The sequence below is a fragment of the Schistocerca piceifrons genome, chromosome 8 (genome assembly GCF_021461385.2).
Source record: "Schistocerca piceifrons isolate TAMUIC-IGC-003096 chromosome 8, iqSchPice1.1, whole genome shotgun sequence".
Taxonomy (NCBI): Eukaryota; Metazoa; Arthropoda; class Insecta; order Orthoptera; family Acrididae; genus Schistocerca; species Schistocerca piceifrons.
Window position 1 is genome coordinate 302,587,976 of NC_060145.1, and position 25,311 is coordinate 302,613,286.

Here is a 25,311-nt window from a genome sequence, read left to right on the forward strand (position 1 = left end):
ATTCGCTGTTAAAGCCATCGACGTGTCCAGAATCCTCTTAACGATTTTCTTTGCACTTCCCCGGTAACTGCTAACATAGTTAAAGCAGTTATTTTGCTCGCGTCTGTTTTCGTAAAGAAACTGTGTGGTCTGCGAGCCAAATAAAGCCGAAAACCGCCGCTGGCGACCGCTGTGAGCGCAAATCACGTTAAGCAGCCGTCCCGTGAGTCGACGGCAGGGTTTCTCATGAGATCGGATGCCCTAACGTTAGTGAGTACGGCTAGACTTCTGAGAGTATTGGTGATACCGCGAGCAGTACATTTTGAGACGCCTCTCGTAAGGGCTACATTCAAACAGATCATTCGCGCAAAGTAAAACTTTAGTTACTCCGTGCATAGTTAATAGAAGGACCAAACAATTAATGTACAAATTCAGTAGGGAGTAAATTGTGATAGCACCTCGTCATAGGACAGTTTGCAGCTGTTTAAATTTTGATGAATCATCTCCAAAGTGGACTCGATAGTTTCTTCGAAAAAGACCCAGGCGATTTCCTTCGCCATTCTTCTCACAATCGAGCGTGTGTTCCATCTCTAATCACATTTTGCAGGACAGGATATTAAACCTTTAACTCCACTGCTTACAGTTAGAAATAAAGAAAGAAAGAAACTGATGTTGTTATCGTCTTGGTTAGCAATGTTATGTGGCTCATCGTTTTGCGAATCGCTTTAGTCTGTTTGCTTTGTTGAAAACATATGCACCATACTTTTAACGAGTCAACAGATTTTTTTTTAAACCTGCTTCACCATACATAACCCTGATAAATTGCTTGCACAAATCAGAATTCTAAGTTGGCCTCACCATGCTCCAATACAGAATCTTTTGAAAAATCATTTTATTGATAAAAGACAGACTGAAAGACAAGAAAATGTTCTAGACATATTCATTCATTCACAGCTCACCCATCCCGGGAATCTAGAATCTCGACGATTTTTGTCTTTCATCGATATTGATATTGGCAAGATATCGGTCCCCCGAATTGCAAGTCTTTCGAGAATGCTTTAATTCTAATTTTGAAACTGGATAACAAATGACAAAGAAAATATTCGTTTCGTGTGACATTATTACAATTTGAAAGATTTCGGATTTAGTCCTGTAGGTGTACGGTGAAACCTTGCTTCTTGCTAAATTTCATGACTCTTGGCAACGGAGAGTATCCCTGTAGATTTTGATGAGTGAGTTTGCAAGCATCAAAATATGTGCCGTAAATTGTCATATCTTTTGATTTCGTTGACATACAAGCTTCAGTTTCTACACCGCCAAGGGACTGCAGATCTTAGTACGTGACGTAAATTTCAACTTGATACTTTACCTGTTTCTAAAAGAGTCAGCTTTCTAAAATGGGACAGGTTCCGTTTTCACAGACTGAGGTACGGAGCACTAAAAACCTAAAAGAGAAGAGGCTTTTCCATCGCTAGACAATGTCGCACTTTACGAAAAGTTCTTTCAGCCTGACAACGCGCCACCCAGCAAAGTACCAACCATGATAGTAAAAGTACACCAGCTGAGCTTCCAGCAAGATCCTTATCATTCTTCATTAAGTACCAACATTTTTCCCAGGCTTGGTTAACGTGGTTTAGTGGTAATCATGTTTCTTCACCTGTTCTCGTAACCGTCTCTACGGTGTTTTTATGAACCTGAGACACATAAATACGGTAATTTTTTGAAATATCTTTTTTTTTTTACCAATTGTTATACACCTTTCATTTTCAAATCGTAAATTATTCTCTACCTCTCCTTACCTCTATCCCTACTTGTCTTTCTCATTTCTCCTACAGCGGCACTGAGGAGCCGCGCGGTCTGGGGCGCCATGTCACTAATTGCGCGGCCCCTCGCGCCGGAGGTTCGAGTCCTCCCTCGGGCATGCGTGTGTGTGCTGTCTTTAGCGTAAGTTAGTTTAAGTTAAAGTAACACGTAAGTCTAGGGACCGATGACCTTAGCAGTTAGGTCCCTAAGAAATTCACACACATATATACATATAGGGTGGTCCATTGATAGTGACCGGGCCAAATATCTCACGAAACAAGCATCAAACGAAAAAACTACAAAGAATGAAACTCGTCTAGCCTGAGGGGGGGGGGAACCAGATGGCGCTATGGTTGGCCCGCTAGATGGCGCTGCCATGTGTCAAACGGATATCAACTGCGTTTTTTTTAAAAATTGTAACCCCTATTTAATATTACATATTCATGTAGTACGTAAAGAATGTTTTAGTTGGACCACTTTTTCCGCGTTGTGATAGATGGCGCTGTAATAGGCACAAACATATGGCTCACAATTTTAGGCGAACAGTTGGTAACAGGTAGGTTTCATAAATTAAAATACAAACGTAGGCCGGCCGTGGTGGCCAAGCGGTTCTAGGCGCTTCAGTCCGGAACCGCGCGACTGCTACGGTCGCAGGTTCGAATCCTGCATCGGTCATGGATGTGTGTGATGTCCTTAGGTTAGTTAGGTTTAAGTAGTTCTAAGTTGTACGGGACTGATGACCTCAGATGTTAAGTCCCATAGTGCTCCGAGGCATTTTGAACAGAACGTAGGTACGTCTGAACATTTTACTTCGGTTGTTCCAATGTGATACATGTACCTTTGTGAACTTATCATTTCTGAGAACGCATACTGTTACAGCGTGATTACCTGTAAATACCACATTAATGCAATAAAGGCTCAAAATGAGGTCTGTCAACCTCGATGCATTTGGCAATACGTGTAACGACATTCCTGTCAACAGGAATTAGTTCGCCTTCCGTAATGTTCGCACATGCAATGACAATGCGCTGATGCATTGTTCTAGATGTATTCATTCACGTTTCTTGTAGTGGACATTTTCGCAGCAGCTGTATATAAATTGCAGTTGTTTCAAAGAAAATTCCTTTTCCTACATGCTCGGCGATGCGCAGCATAAAAAAAAGAGCAGGTGTGAGCAGTCACTCACTCACAATCACATAGTACCTTTCAGTGAGTACTGCTTTCCTGTTTAATTTCCACTAAAACGGTAAGCACCCGAAAGAAAAGCTGAGACCACGCTAGTGAACATCACTGTAGCTCGAAAGCCGAGCTGTGAAGCCGCACTTATCGTTATCCACCTGCCGTCTGGCAGCTGATTAACTGTTGAGCCATAGGGAGCGAAAGAAGGTGCTCCATTCTTCGTCGTCCTCCGCTAGGACCAGACGCAGCGCACGGAACACCAGCGTAATGTACAGGACGCTGGAAGCCATTTTCTCGTCTGTGAGTTGCACCGCACTACACCAATGACATCTAGACCTCCGTGTAGCTACTCAGGGTCTGTCTCATACATTTCCGGAGATAGCAGTGCAAATATAAATCCAAGGAAACCGACTTCCGCGAAAATATTCCGCAGCGGCGCTTGCTAGGAGTGATACCATATGAGTGTTGTGGTCGGTGTACTGATAACAACCACTCCATCCTGTTTGTTGCCGGAAAGCTGATAAGAAACTGACTGCGCACTCACTCGGCGCTTTCCATTATTCGGTATTGGCTCTCCACGAATACTGATTCACATGTGTTAAGCAAAGGCTTTAGGCGCTGAAGTTCGTCGTTGTCACCAGTTGCCTTCCCCCACTGTTTCCTTTATAGGAGGAGGAGAGTAAATGTCAAATGGGTACGAAAGTTTTCGGTCGTTCCATTCGCTGAGTTCGGGAGAATTGTGGTGTCAGCGCTGTTTATCTTTCGCTATTTGTTCGTGGTATGAACTATGCTCACAGACGCAGTAGCTGTTTGAGTGAGAGATGAGAATTTTCAATTTGCATAATCGACGAGTACTGCTTATTTGCTATGAAACGACGTTACGGTACCATGCAGGGAGAATTTATACATTTAGATGACAATGAAAGTGCAAAAAATTGCAACGATTGATAGGCGGGATTCACTGTTCTGTACATCAAGAAGTACTTCGTACTAAATTTGCAGGTATGGAGCGCTTGAAGAAACTGGTCGTACGAATAGTAAAATTCCTGACGTCGCAGCCATTCTTCTATTGTCAGTTGCAACAGTTGTAAGTAGCCTGTTTAGGTTTTTATATTGGTAACGCCACGTAGCGCTCGGTATGAAAATCACTGGCTGTGCTGTGTGCAGTCTGAGGCTGGTCGGCATTGTTGCAGTAGTCGCTATTGTAGCGTTGGGCAGTTGGCTGTTAACAGCGCGTAGAGTTGCGCAGTTGGAGGTGAGCCGCTAGCAGTGGTGGATGTGGGGAGAGAGATGGCGGAGTTTTGAGAGCGGATGATCTGGACGTCTGTCCATCAGAGACAGTAAATTTGTAAGACTGGATGTCATGAACTGATATATATATATATATTATGACTTTTGAACGCTATTAAGGTAAATACATTGTTTGTTCTTTATCAAAATCTTTCATTTGCTAACTATGCCTATCAGTCGTTAGTCCCTTCAGCAGTTAGAATCTTTTATTTAGCTGGCAGTAGTGGCTCTCGCTGTATTGCAGTAGTTCGAGTAATGAAGATTTTTATGAGGTAAGTGATTCATGACAGGTATAGGTTAATGTTAGTCAGTGCCAATCTTTTGTAGGGATTATTGAAAGTCAGATTGCGTTGCGCTAAAAATATTGTGTCAGTTTAGTGTTGATCAGAATAGGTAAAGAGCGAAATGTCTGAGTACGTTCAGTTCTGCTCAGCTGTTTGAAAATCAAATAATGTAAGAGGTTTATCAGCACAATCATTCATTAATTTTTCTAAGGGGACGTTTCACAGTTTCCAATGGAGACTTCATATACTACCGCAAAGTATGTTCGCTAAGTCAAGAGGTATGCCTGGAACGATTTTTCGATGTAAAACTCGCTGGTGTTGAATTTATAAAGGAAAAGAAGTGCAAGCACTAAAATTAAAACGTCGGGAATGGATTTCAGAATTCACATTTAAAGCTGACCTGACTGTACACTGCCCAAAGTAAAAAATGGTTCAAATGGCTCTGAACACTATGGGACTTAACTTCTGAGGTCATCAGTCCCCTAGAACTTAGAACTACTGAAACCTAACTAAGCTAAGGACATCACACATATCCATGCCCGAGGCAGGATTCGAACTTGCGATCGTAGCGGTCGCACGGTTCAAGACTGTAGCGCCTAGAACCGCTCGGCCACCCAGGCCGGCCACCCAAAGTAAAACATTACAAGGTCTTTCTGATTTGATGGGGATGCCTTTAAAAAATAAAATCGCGCTGTAGAAGGGACACTTTCTGACAAAGACATTCCAGTTCCCTAAGCTCAGTGCCATTAAAGAAAGCGCTAAGTCTAAAGAGTTCATTGTGGCCTAGCAAGAATTAAAAAGATAGTTTGATAAAGGTTTCGAGGACACTGACCTCTTACACGTCTTCTAGAGCTTTTTTCAGGACCGTTAGTTGTTTCAGCTGAAAGCGCCTTGCGCATGTGCGGACGTAACTGAATGACCTGCAAGGTATTTCCAGTTTCAGTGGCGAATCTTTTTACGTTAAAACTGTCCGGAACCTCTACATTGGTTTCCTGAGGTGATTTTCCAAGTACCATAATGAGGTTGCAAAAGCGCTGTAATATTTCGATCGACATATTTGTGTGAAATATCTTGTGGCAACTTGAGTGCGAGACTCTGTGAAATTGTCTGAATCTGTGCGTATGCCTCTAGTTTACACGAGATAAAAATTATATTTTGCCTTCAGTGACAAAAGGAAAAAATTAATTAATACTGAAAACTTGTCTGGTTTGCGATCTATGTTGCTGAGAAATGCGAAATGTAAGACCAGGTCACATGCAGTGTGACTGCACTGTCATTTAAATGCTGCGCGTTAGCTGTCTCCCCTCTTGCCCGTCGTCGCGCTCACACAGAGTGACGTAGCGATGAGGAAAATGTAGAATGACGCTTCCCTGGAAAGTACTGCTGCAGATAATCCGTGATTATTATTAATGCTATTGTACGAGGCGTGTTTTTTAAGTAAGTATCGTTTTGAAATTAAAAAAAGACGTGCTAAGATATCTCAATAATTTATTTTTACATGAAAGCCTGTACCTTAATCTACTTTTCTACATAATTTCCGACGATGTTGAGGCACTTGTCATAACGTTGTACCAGTTTTTGGATACCCTAGTCACAGACGTCTGCTGCCTGACTTGTTAACCACTGTATCACCACTGTTTTGACTTCGTCATGCCGCGCGGGATTAGCCGCGCGGTCTTGGGCGCTGCAGTCATGGACTGTGCAGCTGGTCCCGGCGGAGGTTCGAGTCCTCCCTCGGGCATGGGTGTGTGTTTGTCCTTAGGATAATTTAGATTAAGTAGTGTGTAAACTTAGGGACTGATGACCTTAGCAGTTAAGTCCCACAAGATTTCACACACATTTGTCATTTTTTGACTTCATCATCGTCTTGAAGACGCTGAACGCCCAGGTGTTTCTTCAAAGTGCAGGAACAGATGGTAGTCACTGGGCGCAAGATCGGAGCTCTACGGAGAATGATCTAGAGTTTCCCATCGAAAAGATGTGATGAGATCTTTGGTGTGATTCGCCACATGCGGACGGGCATTGTCTTGCAGCAAAATGATGCCCTTGCTCAACTTCCATGGACTGTTGCTTTGATTCTGGTGTGACGTAGGCCACCCATGTTTCATCGCCCGTAACAATTTGGCTTAAGAAATCATCACCGTCGTTGTGGTACCGCTCAAGGAAAGTCAATGCACTATGTAAACGTTTGGTTTTGTGCACATCCGTCAACATTTTCGGTACCCAACGTGCGCACAATTTTCGGTAATTCAAGTGCTCGGTCACAATGTCATACAAAACACTACGAGAAATATTAGGAAAGTCATCGCACAAGGAGGAAATCGTAAGGCGTCTGTTTTCTCTCATCTTATTGCCACTTCCTGCACCAAACTTTCATTAACGACTGAAGGACGCCCACTCCGTTGTTCATCATGCACATTTGTGCTGCCATCTTTAAATGCTCTCACCCACTTTCTTACCATTCCATCACTCATAATGTTTTCTCCGTAAACTGCACAGATCTCACGATGAATATCGATCGCCTTTAGGCCTTTGGCACTAAGAAATCTTATAACAGCCCGTACTTCACAGTCGGTGGGACTCACGATTATCGGAGGCATCTTAAACATTCAGCAAACAACGAAAACAAGGAAGAATCAAGACTGTAATGGCGTCAATGCATAGATTAAGGTACAGGCTTTGATGTAAAAATAAAATTATTTAGACATCTTAGCACGTCTTTTTTAAATTTCAAAACGGTACTTACTTAAAAAACACGCCTTGTATGTTTATTTATCTATGGAAACAATGTTACTTGTGGACATGTTATGCGGTCATGAATGTTCTGGACGAGCGGTTCTAGGCGCTTCAGTCCGGAACCGCGCTGCTGCTACGGTCGCACGTTCAAATGGTTCAAATGGTTCTGAGCACTATGGGACTTAACATCTGAGGTCATCAGTCCCCTAGAACTTAGGACTACTTAAACCTAACTAACCTAAAGATATCAAACACAACCATGCCCGAGGCAGGATTCGAACCTGCGACCGTAGCGGTAGCGCGGTTCCAGACTGAATGAAGCTCCTAGACCCGCTCGGCCACCGCGGCCGGCGGTCGCAGGTTCGAATCCTGCCCATGGTGCTCAGAGCCATTTTTAGCGGTCATGAATGAATCATTACACGCTGTACTTACAGAAAAATGGTTGTTGCAGTCTTCAGTCCGAAGAGTGTTTCAGTTCTGTTGGAATCACAATTCGGTTTTATAAAGGGGAGTCTAAGTCATTGGCCCATTACTTAGTCTGCATTTATCGCGAATCTCTCGACCAGCACAATGTGCCAAGCGGCTGGAAAAAAGCACAGATGACTCCTGTATATAAGAAGAGTAAAACCGACCCGCAGAATTACCGACCAATATCCTTAACACCGGTCTACTGCAGAATTCTAGAGCATATTCTGAGTTTGAATATCATAAATTTGCTAGAGACCGAAAAGCTCATGTCCACGAGTCAGCACGGCTTTACAGAGCATCGCTCGTGCGAAACCCAGCTTGCTAGCTTCTCACATGATACGCTGAGAAATACGGATGAAGGGCAACAGGCAGATTCCATGTTTCTATATTTCCGAAAAGCGTTCGACATGGTACCCCATTGCTGACTTGATAAAAGTACGTGCATACGGGTTCGACTCCCAAATATGTCACTAGGTCGAAGACTTATTAAGCAATAGAACCCAGTATATTGTCCTCGACGGCAAGTGTTCACCGGAGACAGGTGTAAGCTCAGGAGTGCCCCAGAGAAGTGGGATGGGACAGTTGCTATCTTCTATACACATAACTTCAAAATGGTTCAAATGGCTCTTAGCACTATGGGACTTAACATCTGTGGTCATCAGTCCCCTAGAACTGAGAACTACTTAAACCTAACTAAGGACATCACACACATCCATGCCAGAGGCAGGATTCGAACCTGCGACCGTAGCAGTCGCGCGGCTCCGGACTGAGCGCCTAGAACCGCTAGGCCACCGCGGCCGGCTATACACGTAACTGATACGGCAGAGAGGGTGGACAGCAATCTGCGGTTGTTCGCTGATAATGCTGTGGCGTACAGCAAGGTGTCGAAGATAAGTGACTGTAGGTTGATACAAGATGATCTAGACAAAATTTCTAGTTGCTGTGACGAATGGCAGCTGGCTTTTAATGCAGAAAAATGTAAGTTAATGCGGATGAGTAGGATAAACAAACCCGAAATGTTCGGATACCGCATTAGTAGTGTCCCAGTTAACACACTCACATCGTTTAAATACCTGGGCGTAACGTTGCGAAGCGATTTGAAATGGAACGAGCTTGTGAGGTTTATGGGAGGGAAGGCGAGTGATCGACTTTGGCTTATTGGGAGAATTTTAGGAAAGAATAGTTCATCTGTAAAGGAGGCCGCATTCAGAACGTTAGTGCGATCTATTCCTGAGTACTGCTCAAGTGTTTGGAATACGCGCCAGGTCGGATTGAAAGTAGGCATCGAAGCAATTCAGAGGCGAGCTGCTAGATTTGTTACCGCCAGGTTCGATCAGTATGCAAGTGTTACGGAAATGTTTTGGGAGCTTAAGTGGGAAACCCTGGAGGAAAGAAGATATTCGTTTGAAAGAACACTACCGAGAAAATTTAGAGAACCGACATTTGGAGCTGACTGCAGAACGGTCCTACTGCCGCCAACATATACTATTTCGCGTAGGGACCACGAAGATACAGTACAAGAAATTAGGTCTCATATAGAGGCATTTCCCTCGCTTTGTTTGGCAGTGGAACAGGAAAGGAAACGACTAATTGTGATACAGAGTACCCTCCGCCACACACCTTACGGTAGCTTGCGGAACATGTATGTAGATGTAGAACTCTCAACGTAAGTCTATCCTGTACAAGCTGCTTCACGTCTGGGCAGTTACTGCAACCTACTCGTACATCCACTTCAGCATGCTTACAGTAATCCCCTCCCGTGACCCACGTGAAAACTTTCTTGGGTACGCAGCGATGAAATAATCCTGTTTCGTCTGTGCTGAAGACATCTCTGGCGTCACGTTATTCAAGTACTGTATGCAAAACGGCAAATCAGCCTGTAGTTACAGTCGGTAAACTTGGTTAATTTCACTACAAATGTATTTCGATTCTGTACTTTTTCCTCTCTTGAGCGCTTCAACCAGCAGTGGCTTGCAGAAAATTCACTAACCATCTCTTTTGCAAGTTCCTTTGCACTTTCAAGCTGTAAGTTTTCTGATACGGGAGCAGTCTGACATCTAGATCATTTCAGCCAGACAGGCAGTATGGCGTCTTCCTTCATCCTTAGCTGTTATCGTACTTTATCTGTCTGGCCCGAACATACTGCGCTCAAAAATAGAAACATTTAATCTCAACTTTTATTGTTAAAGAGTCCTAACGGACGGACAGACAGACAGACAAAGTTAGTCTACAAGGGTTCCATTTTTCCGATTGAGGTACGGAACGATAAAAACTAAGCGGAATTTTTTGTTTCGTGTTTTATGTACATACAGCCTCTGAAATCATTCGAAGGTAAAACCTCAACTTCGCCAATAAGAGGTTGAACACTTCAGCGATGGCGGAACACTACACTTACATTCGTGGATTTCAAAAGAACTGACGATTCTGTTGACAGACAAACGCTGTTTAACAGACTAGAAGAATTAGGAGTCGATTGGAAGATCACAGACGTACTCCAGGAAAGACATGTAAAGTGAAATTCGTGGGAGAAATCTCAGACTCATTGGAAATTCACGCTGGCCAATGGTGGCCGAGCGGTTCTAGGCGCTCCAGTACGGAACCGCGTCACTGCTACGATCGCAGGTTCGAATCCTGTCTCGGGCATGGATGTGTGTGATGTCCTTTGGTTAGTTAGGTTTAAGTTGTTCTAAGTTCTAGGGCACTGATGATCTCTGATGCTAAGTCCCGTAGTGCTCAGAGCCATTTGGAAATTCACACATGAGACTTTACCAAGAATACCTGTAACTTTTACAAGACATTCAGAGAAAATTTAGCCGGCTACTAACCATTCAGTCTTTTCTTCCAACGACTTGAGGGATCTCTGGAAAGTAGTACAGAAGCAAGTGTGAAATTGTAGCCAAGCATTTCTCTACACTCCACAACTCACAACTGCGAGAAGCCATCTGAGTAACTCCGATTTTCAAAACTAGCAGCAAATCTTGACTCGTTTCGATCCTCACAGGAAGAAATAGTGAAAATCAAATCACTGAAAGACAATAGAGTACCTGGAGGAGATGGAATTATTGTAGAATTATGGGAACTGAACCACAAAAACATAACACAAAAAATTCACAGAATAATATCAGGAGTATGAAAAACAGAAAAAAATCCCCCAAAAAATGGAGGAGCACCTTGATGCAACGAATCAATAACAGATGAACAGATGACAAAACAGCTCCGAACAATTACAGACGAATTCACTTTTTCGCGTAACTTATAAAATTTTCTCTAAAGCTTTGCTGGGCCGACTTGAGCCGCAAACGTATTAGGCGAGATTCAGAAAAGGGGGATCCTGTGCTGAAGAGTTGTGGAAGTTCAAAACCGTTCTACACATCAGCGATGCCGACACCACACTCACGTTTGTGGATTTCAAAAGAACTTACGATTCTGTTGACAGACAAACTCTGTTTAACAGACTAGAAGAATTAGCAGTCGATTGTAATATCACAGACGTACTCCATCAAATATTATCTGGAAAGTGAAACTCGTGTGAGAAATTTCAAACTCACTGGAAATTCACATATGAGTCCGACAAGAAGCTAGCATATCGTCACTCTTGTTCAACCTCATGTTGGAACAAATAATCAAACAAGACACGTCAAAGATATCAAAATAGGAAAAGAGAAAGGAAAAGGGGTCTCTGTGATATCCTTGACATGTGGAGATGACCTGTCTATATTAAAAAGCAACGCAAAGCAGAACTAGATAAACTACATGAAATCTCCTGTAAAACCGAATGTAAATTTCCCATGAAAAAATTCAGTGTATGGACACTAAATCAATCAGAAAACTCCCACTGAAAACACGTATGGAAAAATCTCACAGGTACAATGTTTGTTCCCCAACTACTTAGGAGAAACCACCCAACCCACACAGAGAGAATATTCAGACTGTAAAAGGTGTATAAACTGATATTTGATCACTGCAACAAAATGAGCAACATCTCGTAACGAAAATATGCGCTACTACATCACGATAGTTCTACCGGAAGGTTTGTATGTGAGACAAACCACAGTAATTACAGGGATGTGAAAAATTCATAACATAGAGAAACAGGAACGAAAATTTTACAGCGCTGTTTTCCGAAGCGGAACTTGGGTCAGACCACCTACAAAGGAATTCTACGAACATACAGACGTCACAGATGAATTTAGGAAAAGATAGCTACAGCTCTACGGACACGTATGTGCGGTGGATGGAAATACACTCACCAAAAGAAACACTCATTTAAAAAAAGTTAATGGAAATAACCAGCTGGATGAAAGAAACCCTAGATCACCTGTAAAACTGAAAATTTCAGAATAAGAAATTGAAGACAGACAACAATCCAGAATTAAAATAAAAAACAAAGAAATTAAACACTTCTCAGCGATACAAGTAACAGACAAAAACTGGACAGACGAAGGAAGAAAAGAAACAGTGAATTAATGAAATGATTTTGGGAGAGAAGTAAAAGGAGGATACAGGTAATAGTCGACCGTTAATAGCCGTTTCCGGCAGTCTCGTCTTTCAGTCTGAGCATATTACTAAACACTATTGCGAAACGTTTAAACGCACATCACTATATTCGTCTTTTCAGGAGCTTTCGAATGCCGTTAAAATAAGTACACCGTTCCATCAAACAAAGTGCTTTAATTTCTCGATTCATACGAGGGTTGAAGCGATTGAAAATGAAACAACATAAAGTGCACTGCTTCGCACTAGTTTTTAACTAGAACGTCATTTCGGTTTGCTGAACCATTCCTGAAACAAATGTGTGCATCTGTTTTCTTCTCTCGTTTCCCTCCTCCTTCGACGATGCACACACTGACACACACATATACACACGCACACGCAGAAATATACGGTTCTCAGTAGTATTTCGGCTTTCCTCAGTATTTTCTCTCCGTTACGTTGATAACTGAGGTATTTCCATTCTGTGACAGTCACGATGAAACCTCGTCTAGACTTCTGGATTCTTCTCTAAATCAATCCAGACGGGTCGTCGTCACTTCTACACTACTAGCCATTAAAATTGCTACACCACGAAGATGACGTGCTACAGACGCGAAATTTAACCGACAGGAGGAAGATGTTGCGATATGCAAATGATTAGCTTTTCAGAGCATTCACACAAGGTTGGCGCCCGTGGCGACACCTACAACGTGCTGACATGAGGAAAGTTTCCAACCGATTTCTCACACACAAACAGCAGTTGACCAGCGTTGCCTGGTGAAACGTTGTTGTGATGCCTCGTGTAAGGAGGAGAAATGCGTACCATCACGTTTCCGACTTTGATAAAGGTCGGATTGTAGGCTATCACGATTGCGGTTTATCGTGTCGCTGCATCACAGACAGGAGCGCCTGCGATGGTGTACTCAACGACGAAACTGGGTGCACGAATGGCAAAACGTCATTTTTTCGGATGAATCCAGGTCCTGTTTACAGCATAATGATGGTCGCATCCGTGATTGGCGACATTGCGGTGAACGCACATTGGAGGCGTGTATTCGTCATCGCCATACTGGCGTATCACCCGACGTGATGGTATGGGGTGCCATTGGTTACACGTCTCGGTCACCTCTTGTTCCCATTGACGGCACTTTGAACAGTGGACGTTACATTTCAGATGTGTTACGACCCGTGGCTCTACCCTTCATTCGATCCCTGCGAGACCCTACATTTCAGCAAGATAATGCGCGACCGCATGTTGCAGGTCCTGTACGGGCCTTTCTGGATACAGAAAATGTTCGACTGCTGCCCTGGCCAGGACATTCTCCAGATCTCTCACCAATTGAAAACGTTTGGTCAATGGTGGCCAAGCAACTGGCTCGTCACAATACGCCACTCACTACTCTTGTTGAACTGTGGTATCGTGTTGAAGCTGCATGGGCAGCTGTACCTGTACACGCCATCCAAGCCTTGTTTGACTGAATGCCCAGGCGTATCAAGGCCGTTATTACGGCCAGAGGTGGTTGCTCTGGGTACTGATTTCTCAGGATGTATGCACCCAAATTGCGTGAAAATGTAATCACATGTCAATTCTAATATAATATATTTGTCCAATGAATACCCGTTTATCATCTGCGTTTCTTCTTGGTGTAGCAATTTTAATGGCCAGTAGTGTATATTTATTGAGACCTGTTTCCCCAACCTGCTCTGCTTGTAGGCTCCCGCCATTCCCCCTCCTCTTTACCCCGTGAACAAGCACCACCGCTGGCGAGTGGGAGAGCGCTGCTCACCTGGACCTCTGTCTTCGCGCTACGCGCGCAGCAGGTAGCGCACCACGGCGGCTGCTGCTGCGGCCAAGGCGAGCGCCGACCCCGGGACCGCCGATGCCGAAACCGCGTAGCCGCCCGGCAGCTCCTCCGGCTGCTTGACGACGATGTCCGGCCAGCCGAAAGCGGCCAGCCCGTTCGGCTCTTCTGCGGCGACCACTGCCACCAGCAACAACAAGAGGACCTTGCTGCCCATCTGCACTGCTTTCGTGTGCGTGTGTTACACGAGACTGCAGTCCAACTGCGCTTGGCAGACTCCGGTATTACGCAAGCGGCTCGGGCCTCCTGGAGGGAGTCAGATGTTTCCTAAGAGCGTTTTCCAGCTGTTAGGTGAACCGCAGCGCTCGTGTCGCAGATATAAGCAGTGCCGCCCGGTTCACTCCGCTGCCCTACGTAAGAGCCGCGTCGGCGCGTCGTTCCCTAAGCTTCAAGCACGTTCGTTACAGACACTTAAGATGGAAACTTTTGTAAAGTTGCAAGTAGCCCGCCTTAACTAGTGAGATTACGTGAGAAACCGGAACGATAAGGAAGCCACTTAGCAATTCAGTTAACTGGAAGAAACGCTGCCGCGCGGGATTAGCCGAGCGGTCAGGGGCGCTGCAGTCATGGGCTGTGCCGCTGGTCCCGGCGGAGGTTCGAGTCCTCCCTCAGGCATGGGTGTGTATGTTTGTCCTTAGGATAATTTAAATTAAGTAGTGTGTCAGCTTAGGGACTGATGACCTTAGCAGTTAAGTCCCATAAGAATTCACACACATTTGAACATTTTGAAGAAACGCGACATGGATAAAGCCTGGATAAAGCATGCTACCTGGGGCTAACAGCATGTTGTAACCTTCCCGTATGAAAATAAAAATAATTTTTTTTCTGATAATATCTTAACTCATGAAAACTGATAAATTTTGACGCAAGCAGCACTATGCCATGGCCCTGTGAAATCAATTTGAATAAACTGAAAAAATTTTTACCTCATCATGGTGGTTTGGGATAACGCTGTCTATATATCTGCTCGTGAATGGCACAGCTTAGTGCAATGCTGGCCTATCTGCTGATACTGGACAACATTTGTCTGAGATCTGAATTATTATTGTGACGAGAGACATAAACACGTGTTAACTTATTACAGCACAATTCACGACTGAGCTGTTGTATCGATGTGCCGCTTGGACTGAAGCAGCTTATAGACCAAGGTCAAAGATATTGTGCCTACGCGAGCCTGCAGGGTTGCCACATCTTGCAAAGAAAGTCAGTCTCATTACTTTATTGTCACACGTCATATGTGCCTGTATGGGAGCTCTATTTGGAAGTGGAACATGAAAGGAAATGACTAATAGTGGTACAGGGTACTCCCCGCCACGCACCGTATTGTGGTTTGTGAAGTGTGTAGGTAGATGTAGATGAAGGAAAATCCAGGATGGAATGCAACAATATTATAAAAAGGGTAGTTGCTACTCACCATATAGCGGAGATGCTGAGTCGCAGATAGGCACTACAAAAAGTCACACAATAAGCTTTCGGCCAACAAGGCCTTTGTCAAATATAGACAACAGACACACCACACACACACTAACGCAAAAGCGTGAGTAGCAAGTACCATTTTCATAATACTGTTAGATGTAGATGTAGAATGTTTAACACAGCCAAACAGTAGCTACAGCACCCTTTTGATTAAACTTAATTGATCAATCGTGAACAGGAGCGAGACCAACTACAAAGTTGTCTAAAAGACCTTGTATTCTCTCACAGTCACTCAGCTTCGACACCCTCCTGTACACCACAGCATCATAGGTAAACAATCGCAGTTTGCGTCCCACCCTGTCCGCCAATCACATATGTATACAGAAAGTAACAGCAGGCCTATCACACTTCCCTGGGACACACCTGGCGATATGTTGTCCCTTATCAAAACTAGGCGTCGAGGACAACATTCTGGCTTCTATTACGTAAGAAGTTAAAAATGGAAATAACATTTTTGTATGGATAGCTCGCGCACTGAACAAGGGATATCACCACAATAACACAACGTCCAGTAATAATAAATAACATCATTAACATCGAATTGGGGTGAAGAACACATCATACTACTCACAAGAGCAGCACACAGCATTCAGATATGGAAAGAAAGACTGAGTTGCGATAATCGATTGTCCTTCTTAAGTATGTGTTAACGGAAGTTTCCTTTCAGTCCTTGTTATTATTCTACGCAGTCAGATTGCGTACTAATACTAGTCAGGGCCAACCGTTTACGAGACTGCGTAACCGGACAGTCAGCTACTAAAAATTTAAAAGTATTTGCATAAAAATTAATTAAGCCCCCATGCACGTGGCGACCGCTGCTTCGGATCGTCCCTTGGAATTCTTCTGATTGTATAAATAGCAGACAGTAGTATTGTTGTAGTAATTTGTAGTTTAGTAAATGTAGTCTGTATTGCATGTGTAGATTTGGTAAGTGTCATTCTTTTAATGGTATATTGGCAGAATTTAATTTTTGTTGTCTTGTATATGGGTTTGACAATTTTGTGCAATTATGAAGATTTCAATTGTTCGTTAATCGTGTTTGTCGGGAAGCATTTCGTGTGAATGGTATTGTTGGTGATAAAGTGTCATTGTGTGTAATTTTCGTATAGTGACGAGTTTTGTATGTTTTGTAAATGATTACGCGATCGATGAAAAAGGCAAAAATGATGAATAGTCAGAATAACGAAATTGTTGACATGGCGAACTCGCCAACACAGGAGAACAGGATGATGATAATGGAGTTGAAAACAGTTTAATAAGCATGGAAAATAGTCCAGAACCAGTTCAAAATTTTTCACAATCAAAAAATTTTCAGAATACGAGATTAACGACAGTAGATATGGAGCAGTTGATGGGTGCAATATTAAATTTGGGATCACAGTTAAGATCTGAATTAAAAATAGTGGGATCACGGATACGATCTGAATTTAAAACAGAAATACGAAGAATTAAAACGAAGATGGAAACTTTGACAGCACGATTAGACTCGCGAATAGGGACATGTTTCAAAAATACGAAAGATAAATCAAAGAAAGAAATTAGAGAAGAAGTACAACCGATTTTGAATGCTCATAATAATAGTTTAATTTCAATAGAAATTAGACAAGAGAAACAGGACAGAGAACAGGAAGAAAGAGATCGCGTGACAGTACAAAAATTTTCAGAGCTAAATTTACAACGTGCACACGATAAGGAAGAAATACTTGAAAGAATCGAGGAATCCGTACCAAATGACAGAATAAATAACCTAACACAACGGTATGAAGAATTAACTACTAAATGTCTCAATGCTGAAACCCGAGTCGCGACACTTACGAAAGACATAAATAAACAGAAAGAAAAAATAGGTGACTTATCGGAAAGAGTTGAGGAGATTTCAGATAAATTGACAAATCTTACTTTAAATGGGGACAGAGATTCGGATGATACAGCTCCATTACCATTTGCAGAAACCGAAGAGTACCAGAACATAAATAAGCATGTTGAAAAACAGGGAAAATTTAATGAACGCATTAAAAGGAAATTTGATGCATTACGAAAGCAAGTCAAACAAATTGAAGGCGAAATCGTAGGAAAAGACAGTAGAAGAAATTTAGAATCACAGATAGCAGAGGGGCTTGAAGAAAATAATTTGTTTCATTTACGAGATGCAACAAGAGAGCGCCAGGCGCGCGAACTTGACAATAATCGACATTGGGACAGGGACAGACGCGGTAGGTCTTTGTCGCCACGAGGAGAAAACTTTGACTATAAACACTTCTTAACTGTTCGGAAATTTAAGATCTTTCGCAATTCTAAGAATGACATACATCCATGTTCATGGTTAGATCAATTTATGTACGCACTTCCACCAAATTGGCTACTAAGTCACAAACTAGAATTTATGTGCGGCTATTTAGGTCCTCAGGGGATTCACTACACTAAGTGAATATGTGCCGTAGCGTGCACAGGGCCCCGAGCTGTAGTGGTGCTATTTCCCTTTTAGTTTTCTGCACCGCTGCCTACTCTTTTACTATTCTTTGCATCTATCAAAACAACTCTTCGACTATCAATCTATCTAGAGAGTCGGTAAAGAATAACCAGATATGACTATTTTACCCAAAAGTGATTTCGAAAATTACCGTTTGGACTTAGTATATCTTCAGCAGCATTCATTCGTAGTTTAAACGAAATTTTACCAGTTTATCTTCGAGACAATATCACTTCATATGTTGACGATATTCTTATTGCTAAACGTTCTTGGAGTGAGCACAACAAAAATTTTGGATTCATTATTACGTATTTTTGCAAGAGTTGGCATTACAGTGAACTTGAAAAAATCTGAATTTGGTCATTCTCAGGTGAAATTTCTTGGTCATATTATTTCTACAGAAGGTATTCTTCCTGATCCAGAGAAGCTAGACGCTATTCGTAATTATGTTGTTCCTACTACAAAACGTGATGTTCGTAGTTTCCTTGGTGTCTGTAATTTTCTTAGACGCTTTGTTAGATTGGACAATTTGGGCACACCTCGTTTATGTGAACTATCTGGAAAGAAATCTAATTGGTGTTGGGATGAGGAAGCTCAGTCAGAATTTGAACAGCTTCGTGATGCTTTAGTTGCTGCTCCACTTCTTTCACATCCGGATTTATCTAAAGATTTTTGTTTGGTGACGGACTCATCATACAAAGGCCTAGGTGCACACTTACTTCAAGAGTGAGAAGATAACGGCGTTGTAGTGCAGAAAACTATTGCCGATCTGTTCTTGCCAAATGCAAATTATGTCAAAAGGCTAAGCCGCCAACTATTTCTCACAGTGCACCGTTGTTTCCTATCATTCCAGCGAAATTAAAGGAGATGGCTGCAGTCGATTTGTTCGGTCCAGTGGTTTTACTAATGGTTTTGCGTACATTTTGGTAACAGTGGAATTGACATCAAAATATGTGTGTTACACCGTTACGCAAAGCAACAGCTCATTCAGTATCTAATGCTTTCATCAAACATTTTCTTAAAGAAGTGGGTCATGTTGATAAAGTTATATCAGATAATGGATCACAGTTTCGTTCTAAAATTTGGCTTCGTACTCTACAGCGTCGTAAGATTAAACCAATTTTCATTTCACTTTTTCACCCTCAATCTAACGCTTCAGAGAGATGGATGAAGGAAATCAATAAATTGTGTCGACTTTATTGTCATCAGAATCACAGAACTTGGGATCAGTATCTTCATATTTTTCAAAACATTCTGGATGATTCAACTTCTTTACCGCCTATATTGATATTAAAAAACAAAGCACCGACAAATCGCATTTTTCTGAAATCGTTCCTTTTCCGCCTACACGGAAACTGCGGCATTCTGAAGTCAACATGGCTCTACAAAATATTTCATTTGCGGCTGCTAGAAGAGAGAAATCAGCTAAACATCCTGGTCGTTTAAAAACCTTGTCAGTTGGTCAAAAGGTGTTAATTCTCATCGTTTGTCTCACAAAGGAAAAGGCTTGTGTCGCAAATTTTTTCTGCTTTATAACGGTCCATATAGAGTTCGCAAAATTGTTCATGATAACACTGTCGAAGTAGAAACTCTTAAATCTCGGCGCTCTAAGGGAGTACATCATATATCTAATGTTAAAATTTTTGTGGAATGACATACTTTCGAGAAACCAACAGTTATACGTAAACATGCAGAGAATACAAGGATACCGCGCTGTGTTTTGGCGGCGGCACATACTCAAAGCAACAGTCAAGTCTGCGCGCCGCACAAGGCAGTCGTTGACCGCAAACAATCACTTCCTACGTCACGCGCCTACAGCTGATCGAGGGCTCAGTGCGAATGCACTGACAGCCGTAAACAAATACACAGTCTGATTTCTCTGATTAAATTCGGTATAAAGCTATAGTGACCTGATAAATTATGTTTTTAACGTTCAGTATTTTTCAGGATACGATTGTATAAAATATTTAGGAACTTCAGGTAAATTCTGTGTGTCCGACGTTAAGAGGACTTGCTATCGAGAAATTTTCAGGAAGAATGTAATTTCGAAGAAGAAACTAATAAACTAAAAAGGTAACTATTAATTGAGTTTCTTTTTCAGGTAACATATTTCCACTTAGGTACGTACTTTAGACGTAATTTGCTGCTCGCGATTACGTGATTCATACTTTGTGCTAAATTTCATGTTCTATTAATTTACTTGTGAAGCGACGTGCTTGCGTACATTAACTGATTTGACAGTGATTGATTAATGAACAGGGTTGTTACTTGTGTATATTATGCATCGCTTGGCTGCACTGCTTTTCCACTGATGTCGTATTTTTTTATTATGTGTCTGCTGTGCTTATTTATTTAAATTATAATTGTCACCTGATTAGTTGTGCTGATATGGTTATGTATGTAAGTTATCCTTTGTGATTTATCTGCTTGCGGCCTCATGTTTACTTATTAAGATTACATATGAACATTTATTTGCTTATGCTGATATGATGCTAATGGCCTGTTTATTATGTAAGATACATATTTGCTGCTTTGCGTATGGATTGCATATTTACACATTGCTGTTTGTTGTCATAACTACTCTTTAATTTGGTATATAGAAATGCTGATATACTGTGTACGAACATGGAGTTTAGGCCACAGTATGGTGTTAATTATAGATTGTTCACTTGGCAGAGCCTCGTTGTAGGAATTGTGCTGCATCCACACTTGTTGACATTCTGTTCTCCACTGGTATATTTACTCGCTATTGCATGTTTTGCTTACTCTCAGTGCTTTATATTTTAAGATAAGAAAATGAACTGCCATGAGCTGGAGGTTTTCTGGAAGCTGTATAAATTTATGCTAATAGAAAGGAAGCTAACGACATGACATACCAACACTAGGTTTAGACCATTGACAGTTATTACACTGCATTCTTCGTGAGCAACTCAAATAGTAAGTGACACTTGACACAAGATATACTCCACGTGTTTGCTTCTGTTTTGCCATGATTCTTGAAGCGGTGTACACACTGTGAAATATTACGATCATTAACACTCCGTACTCGTACTTACTTACTGAAAGTTATTCGAAGTAAAGGGTGTTAGAGGTCATGTATGCATTTCTTTTATTTAATGATGGACAAGGTAACCAAAATGTATTTTATAATTCATAATGAGTAGAAGATTTGGGTCAGATGGATTACACAGAGGTTGTGTGTGGACGTTGTGTCTTCGGATTGTATGGGATGATGAATTGAAGTTTGCACTAGGATTTTCTCTGTACTTGTTCGAGGAGACTGACTAGAGGAAAGAGTTGTTATGGAAGTGAAATGATATTGGCGATAAGGTTTATATGTATCGACGTATTGAAGAGGTATTATTGAGGTATAGAGATTATGTGATGCTGATGATTATTAGTGGACAAGAGGTAAGGTAAATGATATTGATGATAAGGTTTATATGTATCGATGTAAGAAGTATTATTGAAGTATTAAGATTATGTGATGCTAATGATTATTGGAGTATTGGTGGATAAGAGGTAAAGTAAGTGAGGAGCATATTTTTTTTGTTGGTTTATATGGAACAAGGAGGATGAAGATAGCAGACTAGAACAGTCAAGTAGAAGGAAGATTGTCTACACACACACTTTGTTAAATCACTAAGCAGTATATACTTTTTTTTGGAGAGAGAAAACATTTGCATATCTTGGCACACTGACAGTTGTTCAGAAACCATACCTTTTGATTTGGCTTGGCAAACATTGGTCTTGACATGATGACTATGACGTTGACTAACTATTATTGACTGTTATACATTGCTGCCACTACTACTTGGTACACAAGTTGAACATAAAATTTTGGACAGAATTGCATTTACACAGTTAACACTATTCAATTACACAGTAGTACTTAATGTGGATGAAAGGTGAGTGAATGTGTTTTGGGTGTTTTCCTTTCCTAATCCCAAATAATTGGTACCGACCTTGCACTGACACCCATGAATATTATAGGTTTACTGATATTTGTGTGTTTGTAATAGTTAATATGACAATTATCTGATATCATTTGTGTGTTTGTTATAATTTGTATGTTTAGTGTAAGAGCATTAATAATAATTTTGTAAAAGCAATTGTGTGTGCATTCAAACTGTTGTTCGTGCTTGCACCTATTCAACATTGCTGGGTGCCACTTGGAAATATTTAATTTCTGCTGATAAACTTTGATGAACTGTCTGATTAGTGATAGTGAATATTATGGGCTGTTACTTGAACCTGTTCCACAATGCTGGGTGCCACTGATGGAACTGCTTCTACTGAAATGTCACTTGTTGGTGTCTGCACCTGTTCCACAATGCTGGTGCCACTGATGGACTGCTTCTACTGAAATGATGTCACTTGTTGGTGTCTGCACCTGTTCAAAATTACTGGGTGCCACTGATGGATTGCATCTATTGAAATAATGTCACTTGTTGGTGTCTGCACCTGCTCAACATTACTGGGTGCCACTGATGGACTGCTTCTACTGAAATGATGTCACTTGTTGGTGTCTGCACCTGCTCAACATTACTGGGTGCCACTGATGGACTGCTTCTACTGAAATGATGTCACTTGTTGGTGTCTGCACCTGTTCAACATTACTGGGTGCCACTGATGGACTGCATCTATTGAAATAATGTCACTTGTTGGTGTCTGCACCTGCTCAACATTACTGGGTGCCACTGATGGACTGCTTCTACTGAAATGATGTCACTTGTTGGTGTCTGCACCTGCTCAACATTACTGGGTGCCACTGATGGACTGCTTCTACTGAAATGATGTCACTTGTTGGTGTCTGCACCTGCTCAACATTACTGGGTGCCACTGATGGACTGCTTCTACTGAAATGATGTCACTTGTTGGTGTCTGCACCTGTTCAACATTACTGGGTGTCACTGATGGACTGCATCTATTGAAATAATGTCACTTGTTGGTGTCTGCACCTGCTCAACATTACTGGGTGCCACTGATGGACTGCTTCTACTGAAATGATGTCACTTGTTGGTGTCTGCACCTGCTCAACATTACTGGGTGCCACTGATGGACTGCTTCTACTGAAATGTCACTTGTTGGTCTCTGCACCTGTTCAACATTACTGGGTGCCACTGATGGAACTGCTTCTTCTGAAATAATGTCACTTGTTGGTGTCTGCACCTGCTCAACATTGCTGGGTGCCACTGATGGACTTGAAGGGTCAGTGCAATGCCAAAATTTATTTAGTTATGTGATATTTACTTATTGATATTACTTTTTAATTTTTGTCTGTATTTTTTGGACGAATTTGGTGGTATTTTCACCACCAATGCTGGCAAAAATACCATCAAATTCTAGCCCGTGGAGGAGGGGCATATGAAAGGTGGCTACACTGAGCCACAGCGCCAGAGATTGCGCCAAAGAGTATTATTCAGCCACCTCCACTGGCAGTGCTTATCGAGAAGTCGTGGTGGCAGTGCTTACTGAGAAGTAGCAGTAGGCAGTTCTTGTCGAGAAGTCGTGGTGGAGAGTGCTTATTGAGAAGTAGCAGTAGGCAGTGCTATTGAGATGTAGCAGTGGTGAGTCGTTGTTGAGAAGTTCCCATGGAGAGTGCTTGTTTGGAACTTGTAGTATTGTTTTGATGGGCTAGACACCAGATGTTGTTGGATTGGGGATGCTGTAATGTCAGAGTGTGCTTTTCGTCAATATGTATGAAGGTAAAAAAATCCTTTGTTTTTCATTATTTCAATGTCTTAAACAATAATGCCTCTTGGTCACAGGTTCAGTCAACAAAGCATCTGGCTCGTGTTCTTGTATTGGACTGTATTTCTGGTTTATATGTCAATTATAGTATTTATGTTTTTTTAATTACTTCAGTATAAATGGTGTGTAAAATATCTGGTCTTATTGAGGAAGAACCATACCAAATGTGTACGTTGAATCACACTTCCACACACAGAACAGCTACACTTGTGCTTTATTGTTTCCTAGGTTTTATAGTTGCTGGGGACTTAATTAATTAATTGTGTTAACGGAAATTTCCTTTCATTCTTTGTTGTTATGCTATGCAGTCAGATTGCGTACAAATACCAGTCAGGGCCAACCGTTTACGAGACTGCGCAACCGGACAGACAGCGACTAAAGATTAAAAAAAGTATTTGCATTCCTTATTTAATTAAGCCCCCATGCACGTGTCGCACTCTGATCATTACAGCATCCCCAATCCAACAACATCTGGTGTCTAGCCCATCAAAACAATACTACAAGTTCTAAACAAGCACTCTCCATGGGAACTTCTCAACAACGACTCACCACTGCTACATCTCAATAGCACTGCCTACTGCTACTTCTCAATAAGCACTCTCCACCACGACTTTTCGACAAGAACTGCCTACTGCTACTTCTCAATAAGCACTGCCACCACGACTTCTCGATAAGCACTGCCAGTGGAGGCGGCTGAATAATACTCTTTGGCGCAATCTCTGGCGCTGTGGCTCAGTGTAGCCACCTTTCAACAGTAAGCCGGCCTATGTGGCCGAGCGGTTCTAGGTGCATCAGTCTGGAACCGCGCGACCGCTACGGTCGCAGGTTCGAATCCTGCCTCGGGCATGGATGTGTGAGATGTCCTTAGGTTAGTTAGGTTTAAGTAGCTCTAAGTTATAGGGGACTGATGACCTCAAATGTTAAGTTCCATAGTGCTCAGAGCCATTTGAACGGTAAAATTACATCTCGTTCGAGTGTTGATAAGTGCTACTGTTTTTCGAACTGCGATTGATTGTTGACAACATTCTTCGCAACGCACTGAATGTACTGTAAGGGTTTTGTCAGTGCGCCGAAAGGTTCTTTACAAAAAGGCTGATGACATATTAAACATATTATGTGTTAACAGCATATTAAATCTCTCCTTGTAAATACAAAAGACGAGTATTTTTATTAATATGAAACATTATCACAGCTTTCATTAAATAGTATTTGCAATTAGATTGCTTTCTAGACCTCAAATCAATTTGTTACAAAAGATACTGATTTTACTAACTGTATTTTACGTCCAGTTTTCGCGTGGGAGAGTTGGTAAGTGTTTTGGGTAACTAGTAGTCAGTGTCCTCAAAACGTTGCAGGAGATAAGTGGGTGATGGTGGTTTGGTAATGTTTGCTGTATACATGATGCAAAGTAGGGAGGACAGGACAGAGCCTTGAGGCACACGTGCGGAGGGGTGAAATATGTGGGAGCATGTACGGTTAGTTTTGACGTATGCAGGAAGATGGTGAAGGAAAGATGTTATAAGGTGGACGTAGTTCA

General features: G+C 41.9%; 1 long non-coding RNA gene across 1 annotated transcript in view; it reads right to left on the minus strand.

The window, feature by feature from the left end:
* The window catches only part of LOC124711548, a 70,715-nt gene extending 56,246 nt beyond the window's left edge, over positions 1-14,469 (minus strand). Inside the window, exon 1 of the long non-coding RNA XR_007005485.1 lies at positions 14,000-14,469. This is a non-coding gene — a long non-coding RNA (uncharacterized LOC124711548). The remainder of the gene's footprint in view (positions 1-13,999) is intronic.
* Between the last annotated feature and the right edge of the window lie 10,842 nt (positions 14,470-25,311).